Below are 14,884 nucleotides of genomic sequence, written 5' to 3'. Positions count from 1 at the left end.
ACCAGTATGCCATTTGATAAATATTAGTCAAATTGAAGCAAATCTCAGTGGTGATGCATGGAATAAATGTATCATTGTAAAAACTCAAGTGTTTATATTTTGAAATCAATAACATAAACAAAGCTCATTTTCTACTTAAATATATGGTGGAATTGAATAAAATATAAAATGTTTACTCCACATTTAAATTTTCAAGTATTACTCCATAAATATAACTTTTATTTTTCTTCCATCCACATCGATGCCACTCACAAATTGAATTGATTGAGATGTCTGAGTTAACACAGTCAGAAAATGTAAACAGAAGTATTAAATATATTTTGCCTCAGTTTTCCTGCCATTTATTTTAAGACTCCCTGTGCCACTAGGAAGCAGTAAGTTCCTGTAGAACTAGTTTGATTAAGTTTATTACCCAGAAAACCACCCCTCTGCTTTTTCCCTTTTATGTTTCTCATTCTTTCGTCAAAGCAAGTCACACTATATTTTATGATCCATAGAAGAATTTCTCTGATATCTTTTTCCAGGTGCTTCTAATTCACTCCTTCAGGTTCACTATCTTCCAACAATACCATATTTTAACCTTTAAAACCGCCTCATTGGAAATTGAGTAAGTAGGAAAATATTAGGAAAGTGGATGAGATTTGGGGGCAAATATTTAGCTTAAGACTAGAATTCTCAGCTGTTAGCTTCATAATTTTTGTAGGTTATTACAACTTCAGTTTCTTTGGACTTCAGTTTCCTCATTTGTAAAATGTGAGTTATAATATATCTACATTGAAAAGTTGGTATGAAGATTAAACGAGAATGAATATATGTGAAGGCACCTGGCACAGTGCTTGACACGTACTATTTTAAATTATTTAACAATGTACACAATAAGCACAATTGTTCATAGCATCTTTAAAGTACAGCTGAAGCGTCAGGTCTCCCATGGTGCTTTCCTTGTTTTTTACCCCCAGCTTCCAGCTTGTGCTGATTTAACCTCACATATATCAAGAAGAATCAATCTCTAGCTGCACTTAACTCCTGTTCAGTGTGACAATATCATGATTATAACACACTTCAGACTCTGCTTGTACTGATAATGATCCCAAAACATATATTATTTATACATTATATAAATTATATATTATATATTAATATATGTTTATATATGTTTATATATAATATATAATGTATATATATAAAATGTGTTATATTTAATATATTATTTAAATTATATATAATTATGTTATATATTTATATATTTTATGTTATATATTGTGTAATATATAAAATATTTATATATTTTATATACATTATTATATATAATATATAAAATATTTTATATAAGTTTTATATTATATATAATACATATATTTTAGATTGTATGTTTCTTATAATACATGCATATGTTTGTGACTCACTCTTAAAACTCATCTCTATGTATGTGATGATCAATAACTATTTGGTGAAGAATTCCCTGTCTTAATAAATGTAACACTTTCAATCTATAGCCAAAGTGCTCATATCATCCAAATTTTTGGCAGAGTTCCAGTTGTAAATATTCTGTTCTCTCTGACTCTTCCAATTTTTAATTATATAACTGAAGCAAATAACATATCAGTTTTAATTCTTTCTAACATGCTGAAGCCAGAAAGCTTAAAATTATAGTTCTAAGGCTTTTATTTGTGTTTAGGTTACCCTCTGGTTAACTTACATGAGACATTTAAAAATTTTGTTTTTAATTTGTAAAAATAATTGTATATATTTATATAAGTAAATGTGCTGTTTTGATATATGTTTACAAGGTGGAATGATTAAATGATGGATGGCTAATAAATCCATCACCTCACATACTTAAGATTTTTTGTAATGAAAACATTTAAAATTGCAATTTTGAAATATACAATGCATTATTATTTTATTTATTTATTTATTTATTGACACTGAGTTTTACTCGTCATCCAGGCTGGAGTGCTATGGCGCAATCTCGGCTCACTACAACCTCTGCCTCCTGGGTTCAAGCAATTCTCCTACCTCAGCCTCCTGAGTAGCTGGGATTACAGGTGCCCGTCGTCATCATGTCTGACTAATTTTTGTATTTTTTTTTCCAGTAGAGATGGCCAGGCTGGTCTTGAACTATTGACCTCAGAGGATCTGCCTGCCTTGGCCTCCTGAACTGCTGGGATTATAGTTGTGAACCACCATGGCTGACTGCATTATTTATTGTAGTCATCTTCCTGTGCAATAGATCACTAAAGCTTATTCTTCCACCAATTAAGCCTTATAAAACAGGGAAATTATTTCATTTATGGCAACACCCATAAATCTAAAAGACATCCTGTTAAGTGAAAAAAAAAGCCAGGTACAGAAAGACAAATATCATATGACCTCACTTATATGTGGAATCTAAAAACGTTATATGAGACTTTGATTCACACGCATCACAGGCAGAGGGAAGCAGGGAGTAGGGCATGCATTTCACTGAGGTGGATTACAGCCAGAGGTCTGAAGCCAGCAGCTTCTGACTCATCAGTCCTATAGAGGAAGCAGCAGCAACAGTAACTTTCTCTATTGGGATGGGATAAAAAGTTCTGGAGCTGAAAGTTGTTCCTGGGGCTCAGTCTAAAGCATTCTTCTCCAGTCCTTTTAATAATTTTAAAAGAACCATTCCCTTTCTGCTTAAACTACCTAAAATGGATTCCATTATGTGTAACATAACATTAACTAATAGTCAACATAAGAAAATTATTACATGTTCTGAAATTTGATTTTCTTGTTTGAAAACTGGGAATAGTAATAACATTTTATAGAATTCCTGGAAGAGTTAAGTTAGATAACACATGTGACATCTTTAGCACAGAGCAGGCACACAATGTATTAACATAAGTCTCCATTTTGTATAGAGTTCATCTTATGTATATATAGATATCCTTATGGCCTTACCCATGGCCGTCTCCACCTTTTTAAAATAAAGGTGACCTTGGTCATCTGATTGACTATGGAGCGTTAAGGCAAAGGAATTACACCTTATAATAATTTAAAGATTTCTGGTTTAAGAGATTAAACAGGTAGTTTTACTAGTCCCCAAAGGATCTGGAATATCCTAGAGTTACAATGTTTCAGTTATTAATAACCAAGTTAACCAAATCAGTAAACCTTATGAATATTGAAAAGCAGAGTTCTTTATAAGCATAACATGCAATAATATGAGATGAACCCCTAAATTAATTCTAAAAATTACAAGGTAATTATAATAATAACTATGTTTTTGTGAATTTTAACATTATTTCACCTACTTTTATTTTAAATAAGGGCTATTAATGGAATGAACAAATTAACATACTATTTACGACTATGTGTTTTATAAAAGTAAATTCAAAATGTTTTAAAATGTTCCTGCTCATAAATGTTAGTGCAAAAAATGTTTAAATGAATACTGTGAGCATGGTACCAAAATTTTTCTTATCAATGTATTTATGTTTGTTACTCTTCTCTCTACTAACATTTGACAGATAACTAAGAAAATCTCTAAATATTGCATAATAATCTTCAGCTGCTGCCATCTCACTTGTTTTTAAAGAGTAACGTATAAGAGGAAATGTAGGTGAAGACACATTTTGTTACACATTAGATTTATGTCTTCAGTCTTCTCACTGGTGACAAGGCCTTGACCAGATCTGAGACACAAGATCATTTCTTGCTCCCCTGGCCTATTTCCTAGACCCTGAAAAGACTAAATGATATTATTATACTTTCCTTCAGAACCACAGTCTAATCAAGGATCTCTTCTTATCATTCTGATGGTAACAAGCTACATGGAAAGATTAAGTTAGGGGAAACAGAACATTGCAATCTAGTTAGAGGAAACAGAATGTTGCAATCTAGTTTAGAGGGCAAATGCCATCAGCTCCCTGCTCCATGTATACTTCGTCTTGTCTTCCACTCTCCTTTGCTTTGGATTCTGGAGCAGATTTCCTCTTGGATAGCTAAGGATCGATATTTCTCCCAAACCTCTTCCTCAGGTTATTCTCAGTGACTATTCACATAAGACAGGAAAAAGAGGAGCAATGTAAAACAATTCAAAAGGAAAAGCCAAGAGAAAAGAATTTGCCAGCCAAAATTGAGCTACACGAAAGATAGAACTCTTAAGTTTGCTTTACCCAACAAAGCTAGATTCCCTAGCCGTATGTACAATTCTGTATCTTTGAGTCTTGGGTGGAGAGAGTGAAGATAAGATTTTGCTTTTCTCTCATGTTTAATATGCTCTATCAACACTGTTAAATCATTATTTTCTGTACTTTGATCCTCTCACCAGCATTCTCCCCAAATAGTATTAATATCTTAAAGAAACAGATCATGTGTAATAGTTATTTCCCCAGAGAGAGTAAAGAAAATTGAGAATCAGGACTAGGATTAGAATTAGTCAACAGGCTGATTTGTCATGAACCTGGTGCCGCCCTTCTCTGTTTCTCCATCTGATAATCATTTAGTATTTTCTCTGCTGATCTACCGAGATCACTAGGGAAATTTCTCTAACTTCTGTGTTACTATTGTGCTTGAAAATCCTGTAGCTTTTATGAATCAGATGCCTAAGGATGTGTCTTTTCAAGAGCAGTCGCCCCTGCTGAGCAGTGTGCCCACTGTACCCTGAACTCATCCAGCTCTGGGTACTGTCTGGGTGAGACTGTGCAAGGAATCAATACACAAAGCCAGCCCAGGTTCTTGGCAGAGAAACAGATCAGGAACGAGAGTGAGAGGAGACTGGGAAGAGGCACACAGTGAAAAGACACAGAGTCAAGAAGCACACACAAACAGAAGGATCGCTCCCATCTTACTTCCCAGAAGTAACCTATGAATTTTGGATTTAAAAGCTTTACCACATCTACAAATTGAAGTAATGTTTCTTTTTCTTTAAATTAATAGCAGAATAAATTTTCATTTCCTTATAATCATCTGGACTCCACAGTCTTTCCCAGGCAAGGAAAATCATAAAGTCATGGAACTTATGAACGTCATAGAACAGATTTTCAGGATTTGGTTTAGGCTATTCCAAGGCCCTTTAAAAGCTTTCTTTTTCCTTTTCCCTTTTTTGTGATATTTTTGCCACTCCTTTCAGGTGGAGAGGCAAAGATTCATGATGTGGTGTGGGCCATGTTCTCTGAGCCACCTTCCCACATATCTGACCACTGGACAAGTGAACCAAGATCTTCAAGACAGAGTCAACCAAGATGATCTAATCCACCAAGTTCCTGAAGAGAAATAAACACAATTCAGTATTGTGAAACTTCTGGTTTTAATTAAACATCACAAATCATTTACTTACTGAGTGACAAACACAGATCAGAAAGCCTAAATATTAGAGATAAAAGGATAGGCCAGAAATAGGATAAAATTGTATTTTCAAGGAGTTCACAAATCTAACAGTAATAATATGTAAGAAAAATGACACCTGTTATTATGATATGATGTCATAAGGTCCAGAATATTATAAAACCAGAGGTGGCACTGAATAACTAGTTACGGGTAATGGACAAGAGGTGACTGATGGAAGAAACTTGTTAGGCATGGTTTGAAAGAAAGAATGAAGTCTGAATAGGCACTTGCTGGGTGACAAGATTTATAAGGAATTTCAGGTAGAGGACAGAGTATGTACAACTGCACAGAGTTTTAAAGGTGAATGTTGCACTGAAGAACTGCAAATTTTTTAGTGTGGCTTAAGCTTCATTTGAGTATCTGCCAAAGGCAGAAGATTAGGATATAGAGGAATGTGGGGTGAGCTCATGAGGGACCCACTATACAATATAAGGAGGTCAGACTTACAGGAAGCCACTGAAGGATTTAAACTGAAGAATCACATGTTCACATTTATATTTTAGCGAGGTCACTGAGTCTGGAGATGGTAATACTATTTAGTATCTATAAGTGTTGTCTTAAATAGACAGTTGACTTTTTTTTCACCCTCTGCATAAGTCCCAGCTCCTTGCGGTGCATATCCACTATTTCTCTGCTAACACTTGGACTTTGGATTTTCCTTTCAAGCCTACCTTCCACCCTAATTAAATAACCTTCCTTCCTTTATTTTCATGATTCTCCTAGTTCTCATAAAACTTCCTCTTCCTTCTTGAGAAAACCTACTTCACACCTGTAACATCTTCTGAGTAATCCATATCAATTCTATTCCTTTGACTCAGCAAGTGAGCCTCCTTCTCAGGATGAGCTAAGCCTCTATTCCTAAAAAAGACTTTCAAAGTTAGGAGATGGGTGGAACACACCTAGTCAGTGTGGAAGCTTCCCCCGACATTAAATTGACTTCTGATCCTAGACTGCGGCATCAGAATTCAGTGTACAGTGTGTGGGGGGGGAGGGGGAAGCTATGTAGATTCAGACTCCAGACACATACAGCGTTTCCAGTAAGGGTGGGCCAAGAGCATCACAAGTATCAGTGGGCCTTGAATGTTCTATAGACTTGGGAGGCAAGTTGCCCATGGAAAATGACTAGACAAATAAAGTTTAGGAACTTTAATCCTGAAAGCTCAGTTGGGGTGTAAAGGCTAAATTTAGGGGTGAGGAGCTTGGACATAAAAGCTTTGAACAAAAGAAAAATTGCTTTCATTATAAGGATCAAAACAAGGGATCGGGAGAGTGGGTAAGGTGGGAAAGAGCAGACTATGGATACACAAATTTGATGTGGGTACTGGAAGTGTGGCAATGGGCAGAGACAGAGGTAGGATTATTGCATAGTAGAAAGTGTATAGATTTTGGAGATAGGCAGTCTTAGGTTATCATTCAATTTCTGACACTTTTTTTTTTGAGACAGAATCTCACTCTTACTGCCCAGGCCGGAGTGCAATGGCATGATCTCAGCTCACTGCAAACTCCGCCTCCCAGGTTCAAGCAATTCTCCTGCCTCAGCCTCCCAAGTAGCTGGGATTACAGACCCCCACCACCATGCCCAGCTACTTTTGTATTTTTAGTAGAGATGGGTTTTCACCATCATGGCCAGGCTGGTCTAGAACTCTTGACCTCGGGTGATCTGCCCACCTCAGCCTCCAAAAGTGATTACAGGCGTAAGCCTGTGCGCCTGGCCCTGACACTTTTTATTTGTGTAAATTTAGTTGAACTATTTTGCTATTATCTATACTATGTGATGATTAATATTTAACTTCTCAGGTTATTGTTAGAGTTCAGTGGCATTTGTTTGGAAAGAACCTACAACAAAATCTGTCCTGTGATAAAGGCCAGTAAATAATGACTATTATTATTATTGAACAGACTATATGGGTTTGAGTATAGCAGAGGCAGAGATGGGCAATGACGGTGAAGGCAAAGTAGGAAAACTGGATGAGTTTTCAGTGGGGAGAAAGTGTAGGACAGCAGTCCCATGTGTCTCTCTCTCATTCATCTATCCAGAATACTGGAATGTAGGCACACATCTAGGTAATGTCCTAAGCTATATAGTCATATGAGTCTACTCAAAGTTTCAAGAACAAAATATACACTTTAAAAATTAAGGGAGCTCAGGCTAATATTAGAGACCATGTAAATGGGATTCATCTCATTTTCCACAGGAAACCAATACGACAAGAGCTATTCTGCCAGATATTGCAGGACTCAGTGTGTGGGAAATGGGGAGAATTAGTAGAAGGTTATAGAAAAACATGTGAAATAAAAGGGTCAATCATACATAACCTCAACCTCCAGCCTTGTCTCTGTCCATTTCTGTCATCCACAACACCAAGTCTTTTGAATGAAGATGCAAGTCATGCCATCATTAACTTTTCATCTCTCTACTTTGTACCTTTGCATTTTTTATTTTCTCTCCCTGAAGTTATCTCCCCTCCAAAACTCTGCAATGCTTCATTCAGTGCACATGACACCTCCTTAGTAAAGGCTTTCTGGGCTTCCCAACGGAAAGAATTAATCTCTACCCTCAGTTTTCTATTGAAATATTTAGTACAGTATAATCCTCTCTTTTTGTGTGTGTGCCTCCTTGGCTAAACAGCTCCAGTATATATTTGTCTTGGTGTTTTCTAAGCTTGGAACTACCTGGCCCATGGTAGGATTAAAGGTGTAGGGGATGGGATGAGGGGAGAGGTCAAGGATTGCTATCACTTCTCTGGAAATATTGAGGTATTTCCCATGGGAAACAAACATTTTTAACATGGGAAATACCTCAATATTTCCAGAGAAGTGATAGCAATAGAAAGTAAGCAGTGGAAAGAAAGGGAAGAGAGGGGTTAATTGACAGTAGAATGTTGTTAAACAGATACAAAAATATGATCAGTAAAGAATAAGAGAAATTATTTTTAGAGAGATAATTTATTGACCATTTTAAAAATTGTAGGAAACAAAAGATAATAAAAAAAAGAAAAAAAATTGTAGGAAACAATTCCATATAGAAGAATGTACCAAATTTATTCTTAAAACATTAACAAGATTAAGATGTTTTAAGAATCCTTAAGACATAAATAAGATTACACAACTGCTCAAAACTTTCCAAAGTCTCCAATTAACTAGTAAAAGCCAACGAAATTACAACTGCTTAGAGGGACCATGATATCCTGTTCCTCATCACCTCTTCCACCCCTTACTTCTATTCATTTCTTCCCCTTCACTAACTCTGCTCTAATCATACTGGACTGCTTGCTGTTCTTCACATTGTGCCTTACCTTGGAGTCTTTAAACTGACTACTGTATTCCTTTTGTCTGGAAATCTCTTCCATCAGACAGCCAGATAGCTAAAGCCTTTGCCTTCATCATGACTGCTCAGTGGGGCCTCTTCCTATCATTCTGTTTAAAATATCAACCTGTTGCTACTACCTGGACTCCTGATTTTCCTTTCCTTGGTCTAATTATGTTTCCTATAGAACTTATCAATTCCTACATGTACATCCTTACTTTATTTTGTTTATTTGCCTGACTCCCTTCACTAGGATGTTACTACTTGAGATTAGGGCTTTTTGCCTATTTTTGTCTGTTTTGTCAACTGAGCTATTCCAAATGACATTCAGAATAGACATATCATATAGGTGCTCAATGACTGTGGCTAGAATAAATTTAACATACAGAAAGAGAATGATACCTGATACATGAGTTTCCTAAGAAATGGGATCAAGAGTAGATGGAGATAAGAAGTAAGAAGAGATAAGATGGAGGGTGAACATTAATGATTTGGTAGTGGGAAGTTAAATAAAATCCAATCTGATACCCTCATTTATCTTCATAAAATAAGAGGTGATATTGTAAGAGTTGGGAGATGGAGTGGGATTGGAGACTGAAGATCAAAGTCAAGAATCTTTGGGAGAAGTGGAAAGTTAATTTACTGAAAACACATTGCAGGACAGCAGTATTATAGCCATTTTTTGTAACCCAACTGAGCTTACGACCATAAATGTATGGTGGTATCATATGTCCTCTTGTGTGATTTTTGTCCAGCAAGGCACAGCTGTTGGGGAGCAGATAAGAAGTCCTACTGCTTTCTTAAAGGCCACTGCTGCAGGCAGTGTTAGGTCCTCCCTCCAATAGGCTACCTGAACATAAATCTTTCTTGTGGCTGTAACACATTGCACTGTAATGCCTTACTTATGTGTCTCTTCCTCAAGATTTTGGCTGGAAAAATCTGACTTTTTCATCATTAGGTTTTCAATATTCCAGTGTGGGGCCAAGGCCCCAAATAAGTATTCACTAGATCTTTATCATAATCACTACTGATGCTAAAATTTCTCTATTTGATTTGCAGCATTTTTCAGTATTATAGCTTTTTTTCCATTCATAAGTGGATTTAAATTTAGACATGTTAAAGTTTGCTTCAGATTATAAGGGTAATAAGTGATATATCATGGACTAGAATTATGCTCCTTTTGTCAATGTTGAGTCTTTTGCTATGTTACTCTTACATTATCTATGACTCCTGAAAGATCAGACATGACTGAGTCTGCATTCACATATAAAAATTCCTTCACATCCTTGTTGGGATATTGTTTGGTTTTAGACTATGTGCTTCTATACTACATTACACATTCTGAGCAAAACTTACCTTTCTGACAGAGTTGTTAAACCTGACTAAAGGATAATTCTTCTTAGTGGAGAAAGAAATCATGTCATTACTTTTAGCCTAAACACTGTATATTTCCAATGATATGTGCCATTTTCCTTTAATCAAAAAAGTGTCCTGGGCCATGGCTCTGACGGGGCACTAAAAATAGTATAGAATGCTTTGATTTGAATTATGTAATTTTTTTATCCCAATCCTAGAATTTTCTAATCTTTTTGTCAAAAGAGAGCAGTTTCTGCAGTATGTATATCTGCTTAAAAACCTTTACTAATAGAGAAATACAAATCAAAACCACATTGAGATACCATCTCACGCCAGTTAGAATGGCGATCATTAAAAAATCTGGAAACAACAGATGCTGGAGAGGATGTGGAGAAATAGGAACACTTTTACACTGTTGGTGGGAGTGTAAATTAGTTCAACCATTGTGGGAGACAGTGTGGCGATTCCTCAAGGACCTAGAAATAGAAATTCCATTTGACCCAGCAATCCCATTACTGGGTATATATCCAAAGGATTATAAATTGTTCTACTATAAGGACACATGCACACGAATGTTCATTGCGGCACTGTTTACAATAGCAAAGACCTGGAACCAACCCAAATGCCTATCGATGATAGACTGGACAGGGAAAATGTGGCACATATACACCATGGAATATTATGCAGCCATCAAAAACGATGAGTTTGTGTCCTTTGTGGGGACATGGATGAACCTGGAAATGATCATTCTCAGCAAACTGACACAAGAGCAGAAAATCAAACACCGCATGTTCTCACTCATAGGCGGGTGTTGAACAATGAGAACACATGGACACAGGGAGGGGAGCACTACACACTGGGGTCTGTTGGGGGGAAATAGGGGAAGGACAGCGGGGGGTGGGGAGTTGGGGAGAGATAGCATGGGGAGAAATGCCAGATATAGGTGATGGGAAGGAAGGCAGCAAATCACACTGCCACGTGTGTACCTATTCAACAATCTTGCATGTTCTTCACATGTACCCCAAAACCTAAAATGCAATAAAAAAAAGAAAAAAAAAACCTTTACTAATTACTAATGGATGATTATTGCTATTTTGAGATCTCACAAGGTTATTTTTTATCACGTTCTAACTACAATAAAATGATAAGTGAAATGATGGACATATTTATTAGCTTTATTGAATAATTCTATAATATATACAAATAACAAAACATTATTTTGTATTCCTTAAATACATATAATTATTATTTGTCAATAAAAAATGCTTTTTAATTTTAATTCAGCAGCTATGAGGGTCATTTATTACTATAACTTAACTGTCATAGATATTTGTAGCCTGACATTCACTTTCTGGTTTAGACCACCTGATTTTTTAGTTTTACATGTTATGGAGGGTGATAAGATGGGAGTATAAGGAGTTACTTTTCAATGAGTATAAAGTTACAGTTTTACAAGATGAGTACATTCCATAAATCTGCTGTATCACATTTGCTTAGAGGTAACAATAAGGTATTGTGCACTTAAAATTTTTTAGGAGGGTAGGTCTCATGTTAAGTGTTCTCAACACACACACATGTACACACACACACACAAGGCATATCAGGACACTTTTGGAAATGCTGGATATATTTATTGCCTTAATTGTGATGATGATAGCATGAATGTAGACATGTGTTCAAACTCATCAAATTGTATGTATTAATTATGTGCAATTTTTGCATATCAATTGTATCTCAGTAAAGGTAGAAAAGATAATAAATAAGCAAACACCATTCCAATGATCTAATGGCTCTGTATAAAACTTTATTTACTTATTTAAATATAGAGCGTTTAATAGTTTAATAGATATTTAAATAAAGTGTTATATAGAGCCACTATATCATTCAGTGTACAAATCATTTGTAATCTTGCTTGTATTCTATTTTTCTTGATAAATTGGATTTCCAAGTGAGCAAGTGAGTTATTTACCTTTATAACAGTACATTTTCTCTCTCCTTTTATTGTTATGAATTTACTTTTTATATTTTTTACTTTAATATTTAAAATATTTTTAAATGTTTACACAAAAAAGTAAAGAATATAATCCTAGAAGAAAACCTAGGAAATATCCTTCTCAACATAGCCTCTGCCAAATAATTTATGGCTAAGTTCCCAAAAGCAATTGCAACAAATGTCAAAAGAGACCAGTGTGACCTAATTGAACTAAATAACTTCAACACAGCAAAAGAAATTGCTAACAGAGTAAACAGACACCCTACAGAATAGGATAAAATATTTGCAAACTATGCATCTGACAAAGATCTAATATCCAGAATCTACAAGGAACTTAAACAAATCAATAAGCAAAAACCAAAAAAATCCAACTAAAAAATGGGCAAAGGACACGGATGGACAGGCACTTCTCTAAAGAATAGATACAGATGTCCAACAAAGATCCCCAAAAAATGCCCAACATCACTAATGAGAGAAATGATAATAACCAAAACCACAATGAGATATCATCTCATACCAGTCACAAATAGCTATTATTAAAAAGTCAACTACTTAAAGTATAATTAAAAAATTTTTTAATGTTTTAAAAAGTCAAAATACAAGAGATGCTGTCAAGGCTGCAGAGAAAAGAAAATGCTTATACAAACTAGTTCAGCACCTGTAGAAAGCAGTTTAGAGATTTCTCAAAGAAGTTAACACAGAACTACTATTTGACCCGGTATTTCCACTACTGGATATATACCCAAAGGAAAATAATTCATTCTATCAAAAAGACACATGCACCCACATGTTCATTGCAGTGCTGTTCACTATAGCAAAGACATGGAATCAACCTAAGTGTTCATCAACACTGTATCAAATAAAGAAAATCTTACGCATATAGACCATGGAATTCTATGCAGCCACAAAAATGAATGAGATGATGTCATTGCAGAAACATGGATGGAGCTGAATACATTTCATTACTTCCACCACAGAAGTAATGGCAGCACTTTCTTCATACTAGAAGAGACAATAACTGGATATGACTTTGCCTTTTTCTGAAAACAATACTTCTGTCAAAACTAGCATCCATAGATTTACAGAATGAGTTTTCCATTGGCATGGTATTCCACGCAGCATGCTATATTCAATCATCACCAGGTAACTCATTGATCACACTGGGAAATATATCATGTTCTGAACACAATAATGTAGTTTAGGCACTAGCTGTAGCCAGGTCTTTGATGAGTGGAATTCCATGTTGTTGAGTCCATGCATAGCCTTTATCTCTGTCACCATGGCCACTTTGTTCATGAGCCCATTGGGTAATAACCGGAGTGGATGAGCAAAGATGTTGATTGATAGTCACAGAATGGATCATCCTATTTGCATGATTATTAAAATTCTCTCCTGTTGAGGTAACTTTTGGTGAGCATTCACATGGAACACAGATATGATTTTTTGCTCATTCAGAGAGGTCTAGTCACATACCTCCTTCTCAGACGTTCTTCTTACCAATTTTCCAATCATGTTGTTTCCAAGTCCCAGACAATTTAGCCAAATCATTTACCACAGCCTAAAAATATGTAGACTCTATAAACTCTTACTTTTGGCCATTTCTCCTTCTAAGCAAAATGAACAACCAAATGCAATGCTTGAAGTTCTGCCCACTGGGATGATTTCTTTTTACCATTGTCTTTCAGGAATGTACCAGAAAGGGGTTGTATTTCTGCGCTTGGTAGATTTTTTGTATGGTTACTGCATATTGCAGAGAGCCAACTATAAACCAAGCTCAAGTTATCTCTTCCTCAGCCAGCTTGTCATAGAAAACTGGAGACCAGAGACCGGGGCGTCCAGGGAGCGGGGCCCGCGGGGCGCGGGAGAGGAACTTGGTCCCGGCGGTGGGCGTCTCCATCAGCGGGGGGCTCAGGAGGTGGCGACCCGGCTCCACGCGAGCAGGCAGATGAATGTCCGTGGGAATGATCTTCAAAAAGAATTTAAAATGGGATAGAGAAGTCATCTGCACTTGCGTCTGAACCAGAACTACCAGGCACGCCCATGTCAGCTGGTTACCGAAGCAGGCTGAGTGAGGAGTGCACCTGGGCTTCTGCCTTGCAACCACCGTGGCTACTTCAAAAGAATATTATTGCATTAACTTTCCCGCTTGTTCTTGAGGAGAAGCACTGGTATCAAAAATCGGATGGGGTGATACATGCTTTAGTCAGTATTTCCAAGGCTCCTTAATCACTTCACTGAACAAATAATTCATTGAGCACCTACCGTGTACCACGCAGCGTTCAAGGCACTTCCAGTAATTTCCTAAGGGCTACAGCTGCCCGTGGATAAACTTCAAAGTGTGTAAGCTCCTAAAACTTGTTCGTAATTATCTTCTGCACATTTTTGTCGTTTTGGGGAAGAGAGTTTATGGAGTTCATGCAATTCTCAGAATTATTTGATCCCTTTAGGAATGAGCTTCTCCAGCCTCTGCCTGCTCCTCTGGGACAATCTGCACCTGGGCGTGGGCACACTGCTTTGGGTCATTAGGTATCAGGAAGGCCATAGTTGGATGGAACACTTCCCCTGGACTCCTTTTAGTCTGGACTCCATGCTCATTCCTCAATTTCTTGATTCAGACTTTCGGCTGAGTTACTGTCCCAGTAATGACAATGCCTCCCATCATGCAGAGACTTAATTTGATAAAATGCATTCACATACAAAAAAAAAAAGAAAAGAAAACTGGAGGCCATATGCATGAGTTGAGAGAGAGAAGGTAATGTAGCAAAACTAAGGGCCAGGGCATTTGGCCCACTTCTTCATGTAAAGTATGCTTTCAAGGTCTGTTCAAGTGTAAACTTATAAACACCACTTCCATTTAATATTGAAATGCT

General features: G+C 36.4%; 1 long non-coding RNA gene across 1 annotated transcript; it reads right to left on the bottom strand.

Moving 5' to 3' along the window:
* Positions 1 to 415: 415 nt before the first annotated feature.
* Positions 416 to 14,027, bottom strand: LOC116525343. Its single transcript, XR_004257650.1, has 3 exons — positions 13,948 to 14,027; positions 3,503 to 3,513; positions 416 to 426 (listed from the first exon to the last, which is right to left on the bottom strand). It is a non-coding gene; the product is annotated as an uncharacterized LOC116525343 (long non-coding RNA).
* Positions 14,028 to 14,884: the final 857 nt, after the last annotated feature.

This window comes from Sapajus apella, unplaced genomic scaffold (genome assembly GCF_009761245.1).
Source record: "Sapajus apella isolate SASKATOON/1434 unplaced genomic scaffold, GSC_monkey_1.0 scaffold47, whole genome shotgun sequence".
Taxonomy (NCBI): domain Eukaryota; kingdom Metazoa; phylum Chordata; class Mammalia; order Primates; family Cebidae; genus Sapajus; species Sapajus apella.
The sequence above is the reverse complement of the archived record's forward strand: the minus strand, read 5'-3'. Positions and strand labels throughout refer to the sequence as shown.